Source organism: Cinclus cinclus, unplaced genomic scaffold (genome assembly GCF_963662255.1).
Source record: "Cinclus cinclus unplaced genomic scaffold, bCinCin1.1 SCAFFOLD_44, whole genome shotgun sequence".
In the NCBI taxonomy this organism is placed as follows: domain Eukaryota; kingdom Metazoa; phylum Chordata; class Aves; order Passeriformes; family Cinclidae; genus Cinclus; species Cinclus cinclus.
The window spans coordinates 447,613-468,913 of record NW_026912222.1 but is presented as its reverse complement, the minus strand read 5'-3'; positions in this window follow the sequence as shown (position 1 = coordinate 468,913).

Here is a 21,301-nt window from a genome sequence, read left to right as displayed (position 1 = left end):
TTTATATGAAATCAAGCAGGGACCCTCTGAGTCACCACTGGAATTCCTCGATTAGTTAAGGGATGCAATGTGCTGCCACACATCACTGGACCCTGGGTCTGACATAGGGATACAGCAGCTGGTCAATTTATTCCTGGCACAGTCTACGGGTGACATAAAACATAAACTTCAAAAGCTTCGGGGGAGGAGGTGGGAGGAACATAGAGACTCTGTGGATGAGGTATGGAGAGTCTTTAGAAAGTGGGAAGAAGGATATAAAGAAGGAATGAGGAAGTTTGTAGCTGTTGTAAGTGAGAGGGAGGGAGGAAGACGCAGACAGGGACCACCTAGACAAGGCCTGTCCTGGCTGGGCAGAGACCAGTGTGTGATCTGTAAGAAATATGGTCACTGGAAAAATCAATGCCCAGAATGAAGTTGGGGTGGCCCTCAGGAAAAGGGAGAACCAGGAAAAGGGAAAAGTGATTGCACATGTGAAAGAAGACTGAGGAGGTCCGGTAGATCTTGCCCCAGGAGATCCACTGGTTTTAAAATTGAAGTTGGGGGGAAAAGGGGAAGAAGTGGAATTTCTGGGTCACATGGGGGCAACATATTAGGGTCTGAATAAAACTCTGGAACCTGTAGGGAAAAGATTATGTTACAGTAATAGGATCAACTGGCCAACCTGAAAAAGCATATTTTTGCAAACCATTGAAGTATAGGCTTGGAAAGCAATGGGGCATTCATAAATTTCTTTACCTGTCCAGTTCCTTGAGACACCTTTTGGGGAGAGACTTGTTAGAACAATTACAAGCAACCATTAAATTTAAAAATGAGGAGGTTATTCTGGAGGTAAATGATGAACAGTACATAGAGGCATTCAGCTTAATGTTAACAGCCTTTCAAATGGAGGGAGAAATTAGTGAAGAAATAATAAATCAAGTGTTCCCTGGAGTGTGGGCTTCTAATGTACCAGGGAGGGCGAAAAATGCAACTCCTATAGTAATTAAGCTGAAGGAAGGAAAACAACCAGTTAGAATTAAACATTACTCCTTGAAAAAGGAAGATATGGAAGGAATTAGTCCAACAGTTGAAAACTTTTTGCAATTAGGGTATTTAAAAGAGCATCCATCTGAGTTCAACACCCCCATATTACCGGCTGAAAACCTGATGGGTCATATTGGCTATCACATGATCTAAGAACTGTTAACAAAATAACTTAAGATCTCTATCCCATGGTAGCTAACCCAAAAGCTTTGCTAACTTGCCTAACAGCATTGCTAACCTGGTTTACCATTTTAGACATGAAAGATGCCTTCCTTTGCCTCCCTCTCCATGAGGAAAGCCAAAGAATATTTGCATTTGAATGGGAAAACCCTAAAAGTGAGCGCAAATCCCAGCTAACAGGGATGGTGTTGCCTCAGGGATTTGAAAACTCTCCTACCTTGTTTGGAGAACAACTTGACAAAGATCTGGAATCCTGGGAGGCTCTCCAAGAAGAGGGAAAGCCACTGCAGTACGTTGATGATCTCCTCATAGCCACCCAAAGAGGCTTGTGTAGCCTAGACGGTGAGCCTCCTAAACTTTCTAAGACTTCAGGGATACAGAGTATCAAAGAAAAAGTCCTAGGTAGTGAAGCAAAAGGTAATTTACCTGGGTTATGAAATTAGTGTGGCACAACAGATTCTGGGGCAAGATCAAAAGGGAGCAATCTGCCAAACCCTGAAACCTCAGACAGTAAAGGAACTGTGGACATTGTTAGGAATGACAGGGTGGTGCTGATTATGAATTTATGACTACGGCATACTTGTGAAAGCTCTGTATGCACTCACTACAAATGGGGACAGAGAACTCCAGTGGACAAAAGAGCTTTCACCAGCTGGCCTTTCACCAGCTGAAGAATGCTCTCATGTCAGCTCCAGCTCTCGGACTCCCAGATGTGAGTAAAACATTGTTTTTGTTCCTCCATGAGAAACAGGGAATTGCCCTGGGGATACTGGCCCAGGACCTGGGTCTGTACTGGAGAGCAGTTGCTTACTTCTCCAAGCAACTACACACAGGAGCCAAGGGATGGCTGGAATGGCTCAGAGCCATGGCAGCAGTGGTGCTGAATATTCAAGAGGCACGCAAACTAATTTTGGGGCAGAAAATGACTGTATTGATGTCTCACACAGTGTGTGCAGTCTTGGAAATAAAGGGCAGGCACTGGCTCTCCCCACAAAGGTTCCTGAAATACTAAGCCGTCATGGTAGAACAAGATGATGTAGAGATAATTGTGACTAACATTATCAACCCAGCTTCTTTCCTTAGTGGAAATCAAGGGGAGCCAGTACACCACGACTGCCTGGAGACTATTGAAGCCTCCTCCTCCAGCTGCCCAGATCACCCCTTTGGATGATGCAGAAACCTGGTTCACTGATGGGAACAGCTATGTCATCAGTGGACAGCGACATGTTGGGTATGCAGTTACCACCTGCAAAGAGGAAATAGAATCCGGACCTTGCCAATAGATACCTCTGCACAAAAAGCTGAGATAATCGTTCTAACCCGCACTCTAGAGATCATGAAACATTTATATAGACACGGATTATGCATTTGGAGTTGTAGACGCACACGGAGCCATCTGGAAAGAAAGGGGACTGTTGAATTCACAAGGGATAAACATCAAATATGCACAGGAAATATTTCTGCTACTGGAAGCAATTCAGCTACCTGAGCAGGTAGCAATTATGCACATTAAAACACACCAGAAGGTGAGCTCAGAATTGGAGGAAGAAATGAGCTGGTGGACAGAGAGGCAAAAGAAGCAGCAAAAGGTGAGATGAGGATTGAGGCAACTTTAATTCCAGATGGACAGGTCTCCCTTGAAGGTAAGCCAGTATATACCAGAATGCATCAAAAACTAATTAGGGATCAAGGAGGAACAAGAGGGATGGGCTGTTACTGCAGAAGGGACGATGGCCATCCCTTCTCATCTGTTCTGGTCATTATTAACACCAGAAAACACAGTGGGCGGACCTGCATTACTATCTAATTGAAAAAAATACACCCAGAAATTTCTACTCTACTGTCATTCAGGTAACCTGGCAGTGTGGCATTTGCCTCCAGATCAAACCCAAGAATACCCCTAAACCAAAACTTGGTCAAGTTGGTAAAAGCCATGTGTTGGAGTGTCCTGGATAGCTGTTAAGATGGTTCCAGGTAAAAAAGCAGGAAGGGCCTTTGTATGGGTTCCACAGAGATGTTTATTTCAGCCACACACGTGGATAGTCCAGGGTCAGAGGCAAAGGCAGAGGCAAAGCTTATGGTGAGGGTCCAGGTTCAAGTCCATGGGTGTTTGCGGTGGGGGGAGCATCAGAGACCAATTACCAGGGGACATGGGGAGGGGGGCACAAAGCTGGGGTTAGGGCATGGGAGCCAATGAGGAAACAGGGTGGGAGTGACTGAAAGACTGAGGGACAGGGAAGGGACACAGGGAGACCAAGGGAACAGAACAGGAGTACATTGGAATTTGCTGTGAGAAAAGCTTTTTACATCTCCCTAAGTGGGAATGCCTCTCAGTGTCTCCACAGCCATGGGCCTGGACAACAGTGGCAAATCGACTTTTCAGAACTCCCCAGAAAAGAGGGATATAGATATTTGCTGGTGCTTACAGATACCTTTTCAGGGTGCCCAGAGGCTTTTCCCACCAGAACTGCCAAAGCCTGGGAGGTAACCAGGGTATTGTTACAAGAGATAATAGCATACTGCGGAGTTCCAGCCACAGTATCTTCAGATACAGGGCCACATTTTATTTCAAAAAATAGTACACCTAATCAGTCCTCACCTGGGCGTAGACTGGGAGATCCATACCCCATATCATCCCCAGCCAAGTGGCCAAGTAGAGAAAATGAATCATTAAATTAAGCAGCAAATTGTGAGGCTAGGACAAGAAGCTAATTTACCCTGGCCTCAATCTCTCCCACTGGTATTGATGTGGATCTGAACCAAGCCGAGAGCCAAAGAAAACTAAGTTCCTTTGAAATGCTTTTTGGGAGAACATATGGAGTTCAAAAGGGATTGTCTACCCTTTTGTGGTAAAAGTGGGGGAAGAAAGGCTGATTGCCTGTATGATAGCTTTAAGTAAGTAACTCAGAAAAATTGAGAAACATGTGGCTGGAACTTGGAGCAGAGGGACAGATGGACCAGTGCATGACGCACAGCCTGGAAATGATGTGTATGTTAAGTCTTTCACAGAGAGAACTCTGGAGCCACAGTGGGTGGGTCCATTCCAAATGCTTCTCACCACTTTCACAGCAATCAAGATCAAAGAACAGAGTGATTGGATTCACCACAGCCAGGTAAAGAATGCTCCAGATGCCCCTTGAAAAGTAACCCTGGGTGATGATGAGCTGACATTAGAATATATCAGAAGAAAATCAGTATATTGTGGTTTGGAGCATTTTTTTTCAATAATTTAACTGCAATTCTGTTCATCGCCATAATTATAATCCCAGAATTGGAAAGTACTTGTAGCCAGAGCAATATTGAATGGTCTTGGTCCAAAGCCTTTATTTGGTACACTGGCTACATTGGAAATTATTCTGATATAAAAAATCAAAACCTACCAACTGTGGTCGTGCATGGAAATGAAATATATGAAAAGCCTGAATGGCAATGGATAGGAACAAGATGGTGAGTTGGGTGGTCACTTCAAGGAACTATAGGAGAGAGAATGAAAATAGGATGCTGGAGGATTAATGGGACTACCCATAAGAAAGCAACCCAAATTTGTGTTTCAAATGCCCCTACAGGAGGACTTGAGACATGCAGTTGCCAAGTAAACAGTCCAAGTAAATTGGACTGTTGGTATAATTTTACAATTGCACAGGCTGTTGAAACAGTGAGCCTTTGGCCTGGGATACTATTGGACTCCCATTTAAATTTAGAATAAATCCCATACCTATCACAACAACGACAACTATGGAATCTATTGCAGCAACAAAATTAGATGTAAGCAGTCGAGCAGCCCAAACCAAACTTGGATCCAAAATTTATGATGTTGGTCCATATATAATAAGGAATTTGGGCCAACAAGAACTGCTATTTAATCCAGAGTGGTCTAACAAGTGTGTTGAATTGCTAATGCAAGCTCACATCTCTGAAATTCAGCCAGCCTGCTCCTCTTTCCTTAAAGACACTCTTTGAGGGCTGAGCAACATGGTTACAAAGCAAGTTGATATCAGGGTGTTGGGGGTTAGTTCTCTCCCTTTTCCCTCTGTGGAATTTTCCCCATTGTCATGCTAAGATACCTGTTGACTGGGCCCTGGTGACAAGGGGGAGGGGACGGGAGGGAAGAGGGAAACCCCGCTAGATTCAAACAGCCAGAAGAGGAAGCGGAAGGCTGGGTCTCGGCCCCATTTCCCCCATGGAGTGCGGACGAGAAGGACGATCGCCGTCTGTGTCCCATCCCTGCCATCCCAGCGTCGGGAAACCACCATCGGACCCTGCCTGGCTGTCTTCTCGCTGTGAACTACCACCATCCAGCACTCTACTGAGCATCGGGACCGACACCGTGAGCGGAGGGCTCTCTCTCCATCTCTCTCTCCCCCTGGGACAGCGCTGCCATCACCCCCAGCCCTCCTGCGGCTCTGCGGGACCCGCCCGCCCCCAGCACCGGGAACTGCAGCTCAGGGAAAAGGTGCCTGCAGCCAAAAAACACTGGGACTGAGTTACTGTTCTCTTTGTGGCTAATTTCATAGCTGTTGTTGTTCTTGTTTGTCGTGTTAGATATACTAGTAAAGAACTGTTATTCCTACCCCCATATCTTTGCCTGAGAGCTCTCTTAATTCCAAAATTATAATAATCGGAAGAATCAGAATTTTTTTTCAGTCCAAGGGGAAGCTTCTGCTTTCCTTGGCAAACACCTGTCTTTCAAACCAAGACACACTGCCTGCAATTTCCTGTTCTGACTGGAACCTGGGACACTTTCTCAGTCATGTCACTCAGTGGGACCCATTAAAACTAAAAGAAACTAAAAGGACTTTGATTCTGATTTAGAGTTCTTGAGAGCTTTCCTAACAAACCATGGCTCTGCCTTGATTTCCCGCTGGTCTGGTGCAGTTCTTTAGGAATGGTTCAAATCCATTTATGGAGAAATATGTCAAAGAACTTCTAAGAAATGCACATTCCTATTTTAAATGGTGTCTTTTATTACTGTACTCTGTAGAGTAGAGGTGATTGCAGCATTCAGTGACTGATATTGATCCAGGGTCACTTCAGGAAATCTGGCTGTAAAAAGTGTGATTTGTGCTAACTAAATTGTGGCTATATTGGGGAAATTTTACTTGTATTAATAGGAAATAATCGTTACAAAGTAAAGAAAGGAAATAGTGAGGAAAAAGCAGAAGGACACCCTCAGATGTTTGGATGGAGTAGTAGAAAGATGTAGGTTTGATAAGCCACATCTAGAAATAAAAATTTTGACCTTGGTATGGTCCAAATTGGGAAGACTCCAAGCATGGAACTTGAAATTACATAACACCAAGCTTCGTGTGCCTGCGCTACCTGCAAGGTTACATAGTGGACGGTGATGAAGACAAAGAGCCTTCATTGGAAATAAGACCCCCAAAAGGATAAGAGACCCCTAACTATTAGTGGAGCATGTACAGCACAATATAATGACTTAGGTTTTAGGAATAGAAACTAGGAGTAGTTTTCCAGAAAGTTCTGTATTAATATGTATTAGCATATAGTATACAAGTGCGGATTTTGTCCTAATTGTTTGATACGTGAGGAAGGGCGGAGCCACCCCCATATCCCCGGTCGGTTTTGCATATGCTTTCTATGAACCTTAATTATACTGAATTATTCACTGCCAAACTTGTATATTTTTAAATACGTGTACTTAATATATTTGATTGTATTAATTTATATACAATTGCTGCTATTAAAAAAATGCTGCTAAATTTATTTTTGTTGTTTGGTAAATTGGACAGATAGAATAACATTTATAACACTGGGAAATGTTTTCCTATTTGTAAGGAAAGCATGGAAAACCTGAGCAGGTTTCCTAAAGAACAAATCTCACTAAGGAACCACATGCTTAGAACAGGCTGCCGGGAATGATGTCACCTTCCTACAAGGGCAGCGTGCCCAGAAATGATCTCTGTAAGCAGAATTCTCAGACTCTTTCAGCTGAATTCTCTGTCCCTCTGAATGTCACTGTGAATCTCAGCTGAATTCTCTTTCCCTGGATCTCTGTAGCAGATGGAAGCTGCTGGTGCTATCCTCACCTTTAACCTCTTTTGAATGCACAAATGTTCCCAGATATGTTAAGCAGGATTTGCTCAAGGTTTATGCAAAGCTTTTGTATTCCTTATGGAACAAGGTGGCCATTTTGACACTGAGGGTGCCACATGGAAGCAAGGAGTTAATTGTGACACTGGGGACCTATGGAAGCAAGGGCCATTGTGACACAGACGGGCCATGTATATCCTGTGGTCCATTGTGACACTGTGGATCCCAGGAGACCGTGGTGATACCACGGGAACCTCATGGAACCAAAGAGTCCATGCTGGCCTGGTGGAGCTGCATGGAGCCAATGCTCCATTGTTATACTGCCCATCCAAGGAGTCCATTTTGGCACTAGGGAAGCTCATGGAACGAGGTAGGCCATGGTGACACTGCAGAACTTCATGAAACCAAACATTCATTGTGACCCAGCAGAACATCATTGGAACCAAGGAACTGCTGCTGACAATATGGAAACTCATGGAACCAGGGGCTGTTGTGGCACTGCAGAACCAACACAGCTGCTGGACCTTGTCCCCTGGCCCTGCACAGCTCCTTGGGAGGCACGGCAGGAGCAGCACCCTGGGAGCCTCAGGAATGCCCCTCTGGGATCTGTGGCACAGACTCTGTCCTGGTTTGAAAGACAGGTGTTTGCTAAGGAAAGCAGAAGCCTCCCTTTGAACTGAAAAATGTGATCTTTCCTTCCCACAGATTATTATGATTTTGAAATTAAGGGAGTTCTCAGGCCAAGATATGGGGGTAGGAATAACAGTTCTTTACTAGTATATCTAACAAGACAAACAAGAACAACAATAGCTATTAAATTACCCACAAACAGAGCAGTAACTCAGTCCCAGTCCTTTCTGCCTGCAGGCACCTTTTCCCTGAGCTGCAGTTCCCGATGCTGGGGGCGGGTAGGTCCTACAGAGCTGCAGGAGGGCTGGGGGTGATGGCAGTGCTGTCCCAGTTGGGAGAGAGAGAGATGGAGAGAGCCCTCCACTCATGGTGTCGGTCTCAGTGCTCAGCAGAGTGCTGGATGGTTGTAGGTTATGGTGAGAAAAAACAGCAGTGAGGATGACTCCCGGCGCTGGGATGGCAGGGATGGGACACAGGCGGCGATCGTCCTTCTCGTCCGAACTCCGCGGGGGAAATGGGCCGAGCCCCCCACCTTCCGCTTCCTCTTCTGGCTGTTTGAATCTCACTGGGTTTCCCTCTTCTCTCCCCTCCCCCTTGCCACCAGGGCCCAGTCAACAGGTATCTTAGCATGACAGTGGGGAAAATTCCACAGAGGGGAAAGGGAAAGAACCAACCCCAAACACAGTCCCAGTGTCTGGAATGCCAGTTCCCAGCAAGGAAAAGATGTCCCTGCCCTTGAAGGCAAAGCTCTTATGAAAAAGTCAAAAGCCAAGTGGAGCAAGATCTTACAGGGTCATTTCACCACCTTCCTTTGTAACTGCACCCATGGTTGTTGCATCTCCTGGATTGGGAATTAAATCAGGGGAGGGTCTTTGGTGGGAGCTGCCCTGGGGTTAAGGGAGATACTGTGAGAGAAACAGAGGAGGCAAAGAGAGGCAGGAGAGAAAGGAGGACATAAACACAATCAACTGAGAAGGTGGCCCTCTGAAAAGAGAGCTGGACATGGCTGGAATTTAATGAGACAGAAATCAATAATTCTGAAAGTTTTATTTACTGTCAAAATACGCCGCATCCACCATGTCCCATGCAATCCTGATACCACCTCTCCAAATTTGGATCCCACTTCTCCCAAGCCTCTTCAAACCCTATGTTACCATGGAGGCTGTGGAATCTAGTGATCTTGGGATGGGATTGAGTTTTTTGAGGTAGGAACAAGCAGTTTTGAGGTGGGATGGAGTCATTTGGTTGTAGAATTGAGATGTCTGCAGGTGGATTGAGTCTTTTTGAGAAGACAGATCGATGCCTCTTGGGTTTTGGAATGCAAAGAGATGGCGAACACTGCCCAAAATCCACTAAGAACCGAAAAATCCTCCAGAATATGTCCCCTAAATTCCTCTTCAAATATCATTAAACCAGTGTGACTTTAAATATCTTTGATCAATTTCTTTTTTTTTCCCCCTCATATCAGGTGTTTTAAAAGGCTGAGAAGGAATCAGAAGAAAATTAGGTCCAAAATAAAAGTACTGTCAGTCAGGTGTCTTCCCAATGTAAAGCATAGGGAACGTGGGTAACAAGGGCTCTGACCAATGTGGGTCCCCAGGTGAGGGATGAGGTTGGAGCAGCAGATGAAGCTCATCCTGCAGTAGGGGCACTCATACAGCTTCCCAGCACAGAGTTGTCTTTACTCCTCAGAACACCCTGGACGGGGTTTAAATCCCCCTCATTCTGCAGGATCTCTGTGGCTTCTCCTCCCTGTTGGATTCCTGAGCTGTGGAGACACTCAAAATAACCTCTTCCACAACACTTGTCTGAGGGATTAGCTACCCTGGCCTCTGTTCTTGGCTTGCTGCCCCAGCCATGGTGGCCCAACCCCTGTTCCGGCCCAGGCGAGGACAGGAGCATTGCGGGTGGGAACGGCCCCTCTGCCATGGTGACCAGAGCAGCCCTGCCAGCTCCTGCAGAGCCTGTGGCACCTGTGGGCCTGCACTGACAGCCCTGCCCCAGGCTTTGCTGGGCTCTGGGCCAGCAGAGAGGCCGGGCAGGGCGGGCTATGGCCGGGAACAGGCTCTGAGCCCTGCAGGAGGATGGAGCTGGCCACAGCCAAACTCAGCCCAGGGCAAACCTGGGCTCAGCAGCCCCATGGCCTCAGCCCCTGGCAAGGGCACAGCAGCAGCTGGAGCTCAGAGAGGACTGAGCCCCAGCCATGGGGGAAGGTGCTTGGCCAAGGCCAAAGAAGGTTCCCTGTGTGCCCTGCTGCCCTCTCCCTGAGCTCCTGAGAGCTCTGCAGCCCCTCCTGCCATCCCATCTGCCCAGGCCAGCACAACAGCCCTGGCCTTGGGGCCCTCCAGAGCTGCTCCTGCTCCAGGCCCAGGGCCTATCCCAAAGCTGGGGCAGCCACAAAGCTGGGCCCATTTCTGCTCATTCCTGCTCTGATGAGGATGGATCCACAATGATTTGGAGGAAGCTGATGAATTTTGCTGCTCCATAGGCCTCTTTTTTCCTGGAGCTATTCAGTTCAGGAATTCAGTGACAAAGACTCATAAACATTTGTTCAATACATCCAAACAACCAATGACCCTGGGAATAATTTAGGTTTTCAAGTCTTCTGTGGTTAATTACACAGATTTCAGAAGTGTTTTTAAAATTTATTTACGTTATTTAAGTTTCCCTTTCCTGTTTCTAGATGGATAACAGCAATGTCCTGCTGATATTGACCCCCGGAACTTTCTAATGCAGTCTGTGTAGATATGAAAATCAAGACCCTTCATGGGTGACAGTCAATCACACTTCTTACCCACCCCCTCCCCACCATTTCCCTCATCCAACCCAGGGCACTCCTATGGATCAGGAACGGTGTGGCCAGCAGGACCAGGGCAGTGATTCTTCCCCTGTACTCAGCACTGGTCAGGCAGCACTTCGAGTGCCGTGTCCAGTTCTGGGCCTCCCAGTATGGGAAGGATATGGCGAAGCTGGAGTGTGTCCAAAGAAGGGAACAGAGCTGGTGAGGGGTCTGGAACACAAGTGTTGTAAGGCGTGTCTGAAGAAGCTCAGGATGTTTATCCTGGAGAAAAGGAGGCTCAGGGGAGACCCCATCACTCTCTACAACTCCCTGACAGTATCGGTATCAGGCTCTTTTCCCACAGAACAGTGACAGGACAAGAGGACATAATCTTAAGCTGCACCAGGAGACATTTAGGCTGAGCATGAGGAAATATTATTCACCAAAATATTGATTGAGCATTGGAATGGGCTGTTCAGGGAGGTGGATGAGTCCCCGTACCTGGAAGTGTTTCAGGAAAGACTGACTGTGGCACTGAGTGCCATGGTCTGGGTGACAAGGTGGTGTTGGGTCTCAGGTTGGGCTTGATGCTCTCAATGTTCTTTCCGAGCCTGGGTGATTCTGTGATGATTTTGACACTGCAGGGCCCTGGGGTAGCAAGGGGCCATTGTGACACTGCGAGGCCTCGTGGAACTGAGAGGACCATAGTGACACTGTGTATGACATGGCACCATAGAACCAAGGGGCCATTGTGACACTGTGGGGATAAATGGAAGCAAGGAGTCCATGGTGACAGTCTGGATCCTCATGGAACAATAGAGGCCACTGTGACACTGCAGGGCCTTGTGGAACCAAGGGGCCATTGTGACACTGCAGGATCTTTTGTAACCAGGGCTCCTTTGTGACACTGCAGCACCAAGGAATCCATGGTGGCACTGGTTCCTCATGGAACCAAGAGGCCACTGTGACACTGCAGGGCCTTGTGGAACCATGCAGAGCATTGTGACAAAGCAGGACCTCATGTAATGATGGGGCCATTGTGACACTGAAGGGCCCCATGGAACTAAGGGGCCACTGTTCTTCCTCAGCGACTCATGGAATGAAGGAAACATGTTTGACACCGTGGTGCCCCTTGGGACCAAAAGGCCATTGTGACACTGTGGAACCAAGGAGAGCATTGCTGCACTGCGAGACCTCATAGAACCAAGGGTCCACTGCAATGCTGCAGGCCTTTTGGAGACCAAGGTGCCATTGTGACACTGCAGGGAACAAGGGTCCAAGGAACATTGTGACACCAAGGGATCCCATGGAACCAAAGGGACATTGCGACACTGGGAGGCCTCCTGGAGTCATGGAAACCATCGTGACACTCTAGGGCCTCTTGAAATCATGGTGGCACCAAGCTGTGTGTGTGTGGATCTGCTGGAGGGTAGAAGGTCTCTGCAGAGGGACCTGGGCAGTCTGGATCCAGTCCCAAATACAACAAGGTCAGATTTAAAAATACCAAATGCTGGGTCTGGCACTTTGGCCACAACATCCCCTGCAGTGCTAGAGGCTGAGGAGAGAGTGGCTGGACTTCGGCCAGGCAGAAAGGATCCTGGAGGAAATGGTGGACAGCATGCTGGACATAAGCCAGCAGTGTGCCCAGGTGGCCAAGTGTAGGAATCGAACTGGCTGACATCCCAAGCCAGACTAGTGTTTTTGGTGAGGAGTTTCCCCTCGGTCCCAGACCTTGGAGGGCATTTGTTTAAGTTTATAATAGTTCCCAAGAATGTTGTCAAAGATTTTGAAAACTTTATGGTAAAGCTTTATAACCCTCATTTCCCATTGCTCGCCTCGTCATCCCTTTTCTCCTCCCAGTTCTGGAAAGCTCTTGTATCCTTGTACCCCCATTGGTTTATGTTCACCACATTGTTCCACCCGTCCTACCTTATTGGCCCCTTCCCTCTATTACTCCTCCCTTGCACCACTTTTCCCTTTACCCATTGGATTCTCACCCTGGACCCACCTCTCATCATCCCTTATAAATACCCTGGATTTTTCCCTCAGCCTTGTCTTTGTGTATGCACATGTATTTGTATGCTTGTATTTCGTGTATGCACGTGTTTTGGGCCTCATCCCACATTTTCTTTTATGGTTATTAAAGTATTTCGTTCCAGAGTTGTAGTATGGACCCATTCCTCGTTTTGCCACCTTAGCCCTAATATCAGGGGACCTTTAGAGGTTGGTCGGGGAGACTGCCCTCGAGTCTTGCATCTTAAGTATTAAAAAACCCCCACAGGTGGCGCCCAAACAGGAACCCTGATTTTCAGGACACCTCGTTGCGGAGATAGGACTGTGTCCCTGGGAGTGTGTTGTAATGCACATTTATGGTTTTGTGTTGCACTGAGGAGGGTGTGTTCTGTTTCCCCTCTCGGTTTGTAGCGTGGTTCTCCCCTTCCTGTAACCCCTCCCTTTTCCCCCGGCCAGCCCTGAGTGGCTGTGACCCAGGGTTCCTCCCCCTCCCCCGGTTTGGGGTTGAAAATAACCCACGTTTCCCATGCTCGCTCTCTCTTCTCCCTGGAACTCTTCAGGACAATAAACTTGGGTCATCCCGGGAAGGAGAGCCTCCTCTAATCTTTTGCCTTTGTCCATGCTGGATAAAAAATCCCCTATATCTCTGAGCCCGAGCTAGCCGGGGCAGGTCAGAGAGACCAGGGGAGATCCGACGGGTTGGCCTTCCAACATGAAGGCTTTCTCACAGAAGTTTGAAAGCCTCATGCTCTGTCTGGAGTCCTATCTAAGGATTCATTAAGCCTTTTAGATTGCTTAGCTCCTTTCTATCATGAAATTTTTGCTTTCTGCGCAATATTCTGCTAGAAAGGGACAAACTGGTAGCTTGTTTGTGAGCCAAACAAGTCAGTTTATGACAAAGGACTTCTCTTTGGAGCAGTTTGGACGACCCAAGCCTCCAGGAAGGGGTGAGTGACCCTTGCAGCAGGCAGGGACCCCAAAAGGACCCCAGTGACAGGGGGTGGTGCAGCCGGTGCTGCGGCAGAGCGGGGGGGAGGGGGGGGGGGGGGTCAGCTGGAACACGTGTGTGGCAGCAGAGCCCTTCTAACCTGGGGTTGGGGGGAACAGCTTCCTGTTTTCCAGTTTTTCTGACTGCAAGAAAAGGTAGATTGTTTGCACAGTTTGCATTTAACAATATGGGCTCTAAATTGTCTACCGCACAGAGGAGTTTATATTCCCAGATTCGGGAAATTTTACATAGTGGAAATGTTAGGACTTCTAAAAGATGTTTGAAGTATTTTGTGTGCTGGCTATCTATTCAGTTCCCTCAGTTTACCCTGCAGAATGTAAATTCAAGCTCCTCTTGGGACAAAATTGGGGATCTTTTAACTTCAAAAAGAGAAGATGGAGAGGAATCACTTCTCAGTTCCTCCCAATGTTCCTAAAAGTTCGCCAAGAATTGATTAAGAGAGAACTGAAAAGACAGCCACAGGAAACCCCTCTGACTTTCCCTGTCCCTTCTCCTCTCTCCCCCTCTGCCCCTGAATTGAAAAGGACGCATGGGTCTCCCCAAGATGTTCAGGAAGCCTGCCATAGTTTCCCAGAACAGTACCCAGACCATGTGGCCGATTCCCTGGGGGTCTCTGAATACCAGGGGGGAGTCCACCATGGCGGTGGCCACGTGTTTGATCCCCCAGGTTGCCTTCCTTCTTCCCAAAATTCCTATTTCCCGCTTGTACCTGCCCCAACCCTTTCTCCTCCAATGACCTTTTCTGTCCCTCAGACCCGCCCCCACCCTCCTCCAGGTACCTGCCCTGCATGACGTCACCCTGCGGCCCCGCCCCCATGTGTTGCAATCCAGGTTCCCACTATCCCCCTTCCCACTCGGGAGGCTCCAGCCACCCCCCTACTGTTTCCTATGCTTGCCCTCAGGGTCGCCATGGGGGCGGAGAAGAGGGAGCCTGCCCTCTGAGCTGCTGCGGGGAGTGGGGTGGAACCATCCCCTCTCACAGACCCTGCGGGGCGGGGAGAATTGTCCCTCCGGATTCCCAAGCAGGGGAAATAAACCCATTCCCAGTCAACGTGGCAGGTGGGAGTTGGCAGCCTCCCGGGTCCGGCGTGGGGGGGGATGGCCAGCAGCTCCCGGAACCCTATGGGGGTGGGGGAGGAACGGGTCCTCCTCCAAGCTGCTGCGAGTCTGGGGACTGGCGAGGGGGGTTCCCACCACCCGGCTGCCATGCGGGGTGGGGTGAAACCCTTCCCAGTTCCCAAGGGGAAAGAATCCTCTCCTCCCCAGATTGCTGCAGCTGCCGAGCAGGGAATAGCGTTGCTCTGGGCTGACCTGGAGGGTGCCATGTCCACTCTGCGGGGGAAGGGGTGGCCGTGCTCCCGGCTGCCTCAGGGGGGCAGCGGGGGGTGTGTCCCACCTCCCAGCCCTCCCGGGGGTGGGGGGGTGAGGGGAAACCCTGGGAATCAGGAACCCAGGGATCAGAACCTGGAACAAAAAAACATACCATCAGTTGCTCCTGTTATATATACAGGAAGGAGAAATGAAATTAGACAATTCCAAAATTTTTCATATCAAACTTTTAGGGAACTTTGTAAAATTCAAAAAGAATTTGGCCATAATAGTGAAATCTTTAAAGGGATGTTGAAAGCTACCCTAACATCCAATGAATTAGTTCCAGCTGATCTTCGAGATTTTTTCAAGTGTCTCCTGAGCCCCTTAGAGTTTGATATGTGGGAAAACATTTGGAAGAGATCTCTGAAGGGATTGCTAAAGGAACTGCTACAAGATAGCCAAAACGCAGTAGATACAGATGGAAGTCCCATAACTTTAGAACATTTATGTGGGGAAGGGGAGTGGTCTAACCCTGACGATCAAGTCAGACTACTAACAAAATGTATTCTAACAAAAATCTGTGAAAAGGTTTTTAACCAGCTGCCTGCTTGAGAGACCATGGGTAGTTATACTAATGTTAAACAGTTTGCTTCTGAGCCCTTTTTACAGTTTGTTGATCGCCTTGGAGAACAGATCCAAAGACAAGTGCAGAATCCCTTAGCACAAGAAGAACTCATTAAGGAGTTGGCCCAGAGAAATGTTAATGAGGCCTGTCGCAGAGTGATCCTGGGCCTGCCTCCAATGCCCCCACCTACTTTACCAGAGATTATAGAGGCATGTACCAGAAACGCCGAGCTGCTTAGTGGACCAGAAAGAAAGCTTGGACTGCCAAACCCAAGAGCTGCAACAGCCGTAACATCAGGAGTAAAGAAGCAGCCCATGACACCAGAGCAGCTTCAGTACATCATCTGCTTCCACTGCAGAAACCCAGGACACTTTGCCAGAGACTGTCCACAAAGCCAACAACAAAACAAACTCAACCAACAAAAAACCTGAATTTAAAGCACGTCCCTGTAACTGACATAACTGCATGCAAAGATATAAATGCTGCGGGCTCCGCACTGGCAGAAGCCTCTCTCTTGACCAAAAAGGGGTAGGAAGGGAAACAGGGTGTGGGGATGCAAAATGAATGTTTGTTTAAAAAGGTTAAGCAGCTGTGAGGCCATTTTAGGCTTATAACTACCAAAGGTTTTCATTTCAGGTCTACTGACTGGATAATCATTGAAGTTAACCTGCCAGACAACTGACAGGACGTGACATTAAACCACAGGGAACTGGACAGTGAGTATTTTGTTACTGGGGACACAGCACGCACACCCCTGGAAATAGAGGTGGCTCCCATGACCATCAAGGGAAACATAAGTAGCCTCATTCTCCTGGCAAGATGTCCCCAAACACCATTCTATTTGGTTGAAGGGCAAATCATTGCCCAGGCAATTCCTATTCCAGCAGAGATCCCAGTAGATGGAAAATCACCTGAATTCTACTGGGCAGAAGTGGTGGGTGAGGACAAACCCTCTATGGCATGCAACCTGACCTGTGGATTAGACCATCTCGATGTGGAAGGGGTGCTCGACACAGGGGCAGATGTGACAATCATACCCGAAAGGATGTGGCCGTCACATTGGGACCTGCAACCCAAGGCAGGCAAAATCTAGGGTATAGGAGGGATGAAATTGGCAAAAATCTCAAAAAGCTTTGTGCAGATTGAGGGATCAGATGGAAAATTGGGCAGTGTCCGTCCATTTGTTACAGACTATAAGTGCCTCCTATGGGGGAGAGACACCATGTCCCAGTGGGGGGTCAAATTAGTTATCCCTAAGACTCCCCAGGATTTTTAATGGCAGCCACTGTAGAGCACCCTGCCCATAAGTTAACATGGTTAAATGACACTCCAATTTGGGTACACCAGTGGCCGCTTAGCAAAGAAAAGCTTAAGTCGCTTGAAGAGCTCGTAGAGGAGCAATTGGCAAAGGGCCACAGAGAAGAAACAACTAGCCCTTGGAATTCCCCGGTCTTTGTGATAAAGAAACCAGAGAAAGACAAGAGGCGTCTTCTCCATGATCTCCAGGAGATAAACAAAGTAATTGAAAACATGGGGTCACTCCAACCTGGGATGCCTTCTCCAACAATGCTTCCCCAAAATTGGCAATTGGCTGTCCTGGACATCAAGGACTGTTTCTTCCAAACTCTCCTCCACCCAAAGGATGCCCCACGGCTTGCCTTCTCAGTCCCCAACACCAATCGAGAAGCCCCAATAAAGAGGTACCACTGGAAAGTCCTTCCCCAGGGAATGAAGTGCAGTCCCTCCATCTGCTAGTGGTATGTAACCTCGTTGCTTTCTCCAGTGCGTGCTGAAAAGGGGGAGGCCATTATCCTACACTACACGGATGATGCACTTGTGTGTGCCCCCAATGACACTATACTCCAAGACACACTTGACCTAGTGGTTAAAGTTTTAACCTGCTGGATTTCCATTGAAGGAGGACAAGGTCCAAAGGATGCCACCTTGGAGGTACCTGGGCTTGGAAATAACTGTGTGTACCATTGTGCCGCAGAAACTGGTAATTAATAACAATCCAAAAACCCTAGCAGATCTCCATTCCTTGTGTGGGTCTTTGAACTGGGTCAGGCCCTCGCTAGGCCTCACCAATGAGGACCTAGGCCCCCTCCTCAATTTATTAAAGGGGGAGAGAGAGATGGATTCTCCCAGAGAACTGACCCCAGAGGCAAAAACAGTCATAGAAAAAGCAGAAAAGGCTTTGACCACTAGGCAAGCTCACTGGTATCACCCCGAGCTGCCCTTTAAATTTATTGTCCTGGGAAAGCTGCCACACCTGCATGGTTTGATATTCCAGTGGAACAAAGGGCAGAAAGAAGACGCCGCCGGGAAGAAAACATCTCCTTGGAATTTGGTTTACCTCTAGCAAGCACACCAAAGTTTAATATGCTTTAAAATATGTTTGCTTTTTCCTTTTAGAAAAACCTACCTCCCACTCATCCCAGTGATGAACCGAATCCAATATTGTCATATTCTGAATCAGAATGAAACCGATGCCTATCTTCTAACTTATTAAACAAAAAAGGAGGAGATGTTGTAGTGCACGTTTATGGTTTTGTGTTGCACTGAGGAGGGTTTGTTCTCTTTCCCCTCTTGGTTTGTTGCGTGGTTCTCCCCTTCCCTTAACCCCTCCCTTTCCCCTGGCCAGCCCTGAGTGGCTGTGATCCGGGGTTCCTCCGCCCCTGAGCTGGGGTTGAAAATACCCCACGTTTCCCATGCTATCTCTCTTTTTCCCTGGAACTCTTCAGGACAATAAACTTGGATCATCCTGGGAAGGAAAGCCTCCTCTAATCTTTTGCCTTTGTCCATGCCAGATAAAAATCGCCCATCTCTCTGGCCTCCTAGGTAGCCGAAGGAAGTCAGAGAGACATGGGGAACTCCGGCAGGGCCCCAGTGGCCAAGGGGAGGAGAGGCCCATTGCTGGGATTCTCACCTTTTCCTGGTGTGGCCGTGGCTCGGCTGGGCCCTGCTGTGCCCCAGCTCGGAGTAGCCGTGGGGTGGCCAAGCCCGCCCAGTCACCCTCACAGCCTGGGGGGAGGCAGCTGGGCCTGGTTTGGGAGAGCCCCCCACGGCTTTGTGTGCTGGGCCAGGCAGAGGCAGAACCCCTGGCCCGCAGCTGGAACTGAATGCAGTTAGCATCGGAAGGTAGATATGGAGTCAGAAGCTTGCTACTGATTTCTCCTCTGACTCGACCTTGTAGTTTTCGTCCAGCTTTCCCACCTTCAGCGTGGCGTGGGCAACCTGAGATCCTGACACAGCTCCAGCTTGGCCTGGCCCAACCCCTGCAACTTCTGTGTGATGTTTTAACTTTTCTAATGCTCAGATAAGACTTACAGACTTTCCATCTTTTCTTGGGTAAGAGGAAGAAGAACAGAAAGGATACACTAAAGTCAATAAAGCAAAAGCTAAATTTCTAGATGGAAGGAGAATGAAGAAATGCCATGAAGGTTGGCTGAAATATCTTTTTTGTAAGTTATAGGTGTGGACTGTACTACGTGAAAAAAGTTCCTTTCAACTATGAAAAAAAAGACATTGGGGAGGTGGGGGGGTGGAGTGAAGTGTAAAGTGTTTGGAAAATCCTTTGCCCTGAGGGAAAAAGGAGAATCTCTGTTCCTGGGAATAAAGTATGAACACAGACAGAAGTGAGATGAAAAAAACTTTTCCCTTTAAGTAGCTCATCCTTAAAAGTAATACCCCATGATTTTTTAACATGGCCTCAACTCAGTTCTGAGAAGACTGAAGTGGGAAGAAATTCATGATAGCAGATCCTGGGTGGCTGTTATTAATGAAAAAAGTGGAGCCAGGAGAAAACTGGTTATTTCCTCTCTTGATAAAAAATCCTTATAGCTAAACAAGAAGAAACTCCTCTCCCTAAAGTGAACTGAAAAAGATTATTTAAGTAAGGAAATTGACTGAAATGTCTGTATGTTGTTAAAATGTGACAAAGGGGGAAAAGGGAGTAGTCAGAAGATCTATTCTGAAATTATTATTTTCCTTTGTGTTATTAATAAAGTTTTTCTTAACCCCCTGTTAGGTTTTGAACCTGCTTTGTTTCTACTCCTAATGCTATTTCATAACAAAAAATAAATTATTTAAAATTAATTAATAATAAATTCATAAAATTAAATTAAATTAATTAAAAATTAGCAAACCCAAGCTATAACACCCCCATGTTGTGATCACCAAGCAGACGGGGTGAGTCCAGGCTGGGACACATGCAGAGGCACACGTCACCCATTCATGTCCCCGCAGCCAGATGCCAAAGCCAGTGTCTCTCACAACGTCCCCCCATGCCACCGCACTTCAGGATCCCCAGGTGACCTACACTGAGCTCCCAGCAACCCATGGCTGACCACGGGAATCTGGGGACATCTACGGGAATGTGCTGTGATGCTCGGGGCACAGGTGGGCACTGTGGGCACTGGAGACAATGGGGGCACTGCAGGTCCCTGCCTGAGGGCACCCCCCATGTGTCCACATTCTCCCTCCCTTGGCTCCCATGGGTGCCCCCTCTGCCTTGGAGTTCGCCACAAGTAGCAGGTCCCGTGTGGGGCTACCCTGAGCAACCTGTACCAGTGCTCCCACTGCTGCCAGTACACCTAGGGGCTCCCCATTTCCTCCCCTAGTGCAAGGGGGCACAGGACCCATGTCCCTCTTCTTAGACACAGAACACAACTTTTGGATTAAGCCAGGAGAAATGCTTTTTCTTTGTTCAGCTCTGTCTGCTGAGCTCAGGAAGGAGGAGGGTCCTGGTCAGGTTGTTGAGCAGATTGTTGTTGTCTTTGCAGCAGTTCTGGGGCTCTCTCAGTCCCTTGGGAACAGGCACCAAATGATCAATTGCTGCATTTTGGCACTGGTTCCCTCGCAGCTGCTCCTGCAGGGGGCTTTTCCAGCCAGCCCTGCTCTGAAAACCATCAAAGGCCCTCGCAGAGCCACTGCTTGGGCTCATACGGGGTTTTGTGCTTCTTGTAGGGTTCAACAAACCACAGCTAGGCCTTTTTCCCCATAGAATTCTCACCACTGCAGCAGCTCAAAAGCTGCCAGAATCAAAGCCAAGGGGGTGGGGGGGAACCTCATGTCCAGGCTGCCAGCAGGGGTGGACTTAGCAGGTCTGGCCAGTGCCATCCCTGTGCAGTGCCAAAGGTGAGAATCTCCATGAAACCTTCCTGGCAGCCAAAAAAGTTCTGGGCTGAGCTGGGGGCATCTGAGCCCCAAAATGTGTCCAGTGCTGCCACGGTAGCGCAAAATCCACAGAAGAGGCAGCAGAGCCATGTGTTTGTGCACAGAGATGGTTTAGCAACACAGCTGAACTTCAGAAACCGCAGCACAAATTACAACAGCTCGTTAAGGGTCGGCTCCGCCCCCTCCTCCTCCTCCCGCTGTGGCTGCTGTGACGGGACCAGCAGTGGCCCAGGAAGAGCAGCAGCTCCAAAGGTGCTCTGGAGCCCCCTGAGGAACCCTGGCAGTGCCAGCAAGGAGCGCCTGCTTTCCTCAACATCCCAGGGCAATTGAACATTCCCCGAGCTGCTGTGGCAGGGCTGAAGGGGGAAAAGGCAGTGAAAGGCTGAGGGTTTTCAGGGATTGTGGTGCAAAGGCACGGGAGGTGCTGTTGAACACTTGAACACTTGCTGTTAAGACCTGCCTGGGGTGAGGTGCTGCCTTCTTTCCTTTCCGGATCAGGGGG